This window comes from Sapajus apella, unplaced genomic scaffold (genome assembly GCF_009761245.1).
Source record: "Sapajus apella isolate SASKATOON/1434 unplaced genomic scaffold, GSC_monkey_1.0 scaffold111, whole genome shotgun sequence".
In the NCBI taxonomy this organism is placed as follows: Eukaryota; Metazoa; Chordata; class Mammalia; order Primates; family Cebidae; genus Sapajus; species Sapajus apella.
In genome coordinates, this window is record NW_022437051.1 from 1,894,755 (window position 1) to 1,897,591 (window position 2,837).

At 43.0% G+C, this 2,837-nt stretch overlaps 1 pseudogene; it reads right to left on the bottom strand.

Moving 5' to 3' along the window:
- Positions 1-703: 703 nt before the first annotated feature.
- On the bottom strand, positions 704-1,737 carry LOC116537502 (annotated as a pseudogene).
- Positions 1,738-2,837: the final 1,100 nt, after the last annotated feature.

Genomic DNA, 2,837 nt, shown 5'->3' on the forward strand with positions numbered 1-2,837 from the left:
TTCAAACGATTCTCCTGCCTCACCCTCCCAAATAGCTGAGATTACAGGCATGCACCACCACGCCCTACTAATTTTGTCTTTTTAGTAGAGACAGGGTTTCTCCATGTTGGTCAGGCTGGTCTCGAACTCCTGACCTCAGGCAATCCGCCCACCTTGGCCTTCCAAAGTGCTGGGATTACAGGTGTGAGCCACTGTGTCTGGCCGAAACTATATTTTTTAGTTCATTTGCCCTTTCTGTGAATTAGCTTCCCTCCAGATTTGCCACATTTGATTTGTTCTTTCTTTGTTCCTATCTTCCCAAATGAGATGGCCTATATTACTTATTTTATTTATTTATTTATTTATTTATTATTTTTTTTAAAGACATTTATTCAGCGTCACGATCAGACTATTACATTTAGCAATCAACAGCATGGGTGCAAAAAAAAAAAGAAAAAGAAAAAACATCTACATTAAAACACTTTGTTGGAATGCTTTACACTTTCCACAGAACAGAAACTAAAATAACCTGTTATACAATTAGTCACAAATACAGTCCTTGAGTTTTTTGCCCATACACATGAGTATTTGTCTAAATCATGTCTTCTTTGTAGCAGCTAGGCCCTGCCACCACTGTGCTTGGCTGAGTTCACAAATCTGTTATAACCTGTAGCTTCCCTGTCATTTCTCTGGCTCTCCTCTCCTGCCAAGCTTTGTTTCCTAATTAAAATCTTCTGCCACTGCCATAGCTACTGCTGCTACTGGAACCTCCATAGCCACCTTGGTTTCGTGGTTTGGCAAAGTATTGGCCGCCACCACCATAGGGGCCAGAGCCTCTGCCTCCAAAGTTTCCTCCCTTCATGAGTCCAAAATTTGAAGACTGATTGTTGTAACTGCCAAAATCATTGTAGCTTCCACCACCTCCAAAATTGCTTCCATCATTACCAAATCCATTATAGCCATCCCCACTGCCACTATATCCACCACCACCATGGCTGCCACCAAAGCCACCATGACCACTGAAGTTTCCTCCACGACCAAACTTGTCATTCCCTTCGAAACCACCTCCATGACCACCATCAAAGTTTCCAGAACCACGTGGACCTCTCTGGCTGGATGAATCACTAGCCGTCTCTTGCTTTGACAGGGCTTTCCTAGCCTCTCAGTTGTGGCCATTCACAGTTTGGTATTTCTGAATGACAATCTTATCCACGGAGTCATGGTCATCAAAGGTTACAAAGGCAAAGCCCCTTTTCTTGCCACTGCCTCTGTCAGTTATGATTTCAATCCCTTCAATTTTTCCATAATGTTCAAAATAATCTCTTAGGTGATGTTCTTCAGTGTCTTCTTTAATGCCACCAACGCATATTTTTTTCACAGTTTAAGTGGACACCTGTTCTTTGAAAATCTTCTCTTGAGACAGCTCTCTTTGGTTCCACAACTCTTCCATCCACCTTGTGTGGCCTTGCATTCGTGGCTGCATCCACCTCCTTCACAGTTGCATACGTGATGAACCCAAAGCCCCTGGAGCGCTTGGTGTTTGGATCTCTCATTACCACACAGTCTGTGAGCGTTCCCCATTGCTCAAAATGGCTCCTCAGGCTCTCATCGGTTGTTTCAAAGCTCAACCCTCCAATGAAGAGTTTCCTCAGCTGTTCCGGCTCTTTAGGAGACTCTGACTTAGACATGATCGCAGGGAGAAGAGAGACTTTAACGATGCTTCTTCGGCGGCATCCACGGGCAGAAGCTATTTTATTTATTTATTTAGAGACAGAGTCTCGCTCTCTTGCCCAAGCTGGACTGCAGTGTTGCGATCTTGGCTCACTGCAACCTGTGCCTCCTGGGTTCAAGCAATTCTCCTGCCTCAGCCTCCCAAGTAGCTGGGATCAGGTGCCCACAACCATGCCCAGCTAATTTTTTGTATTTTTAGTAGAGAGTGGGTTTCACTATATTGGCCAGGCTGGTCTTGAACACCTGATCTCAGGTGATCCATCTGCCTCGGCCCCCGCAAAGTGCTGGGATTACAGGCGTGAGCCACTGTGCCTGGCCTACTTGTTTTCATTAAGTTACAAGTTCTCCATCTTCTTTATCATCATCCTCATCTGGGTGAGTCACAAGTCATATTTTGCACTTGGTAACACACATTTTGTTTTTCTTGGTAGAAACAGGCTTTGTCTTTAATTCCTGATCTCAAGCAATTCTCTTGGCTTGGCCTCCTGAAGTGCGGGGATTACAGGTGTAAGCCACCGTGCCTGGGGTATTTTTAATATGATGTAACAGTTCAGAGAAATGTCATCTCCCCTTCCTTCCCATATCATATATAAGTCTTTGCAATCTATTACCCAGATTCACTCTGTATTCTCAATTTTGAGAAATCATAAATGCATTATCTATCTCAAATAGTGGGTTATCTATCTCAAATAGTGGATTTTTCTTCAAAATGACTTCTTTTTCAATGCAGCGTTTACCTTATTAAATTACCTGTCTAAAAGTGACTGCAAAGAAATATAAAGGATCCACAGGTAATTTCTTTTTATTAAAAAAGAATACTTTTTATATTTCCTTTTTAAATAGCTTTCAACCAGAATTGTCTAGGAGAGGCAAAGATATAACCTGTTTACCTGGTACCACCATCACCCGAAGCATATGATATGAGTTCTGAGCTTTTCTGATTTAAAGACCCTGTACTTTTCCTCATTTATTTTATTTTTTTTGAGTCAGAGTGTCACTTTGTTGCCCAGGGTGGAGTGCAGTAACGTGACTTTGGCTCACTGCAACCTTTGCATCTTGGGCTCAAGTGATTCTCACGTCTCAGCCTCCCTGGTAGCTGGGACTATAGGTGTGCACCACCACGCCTG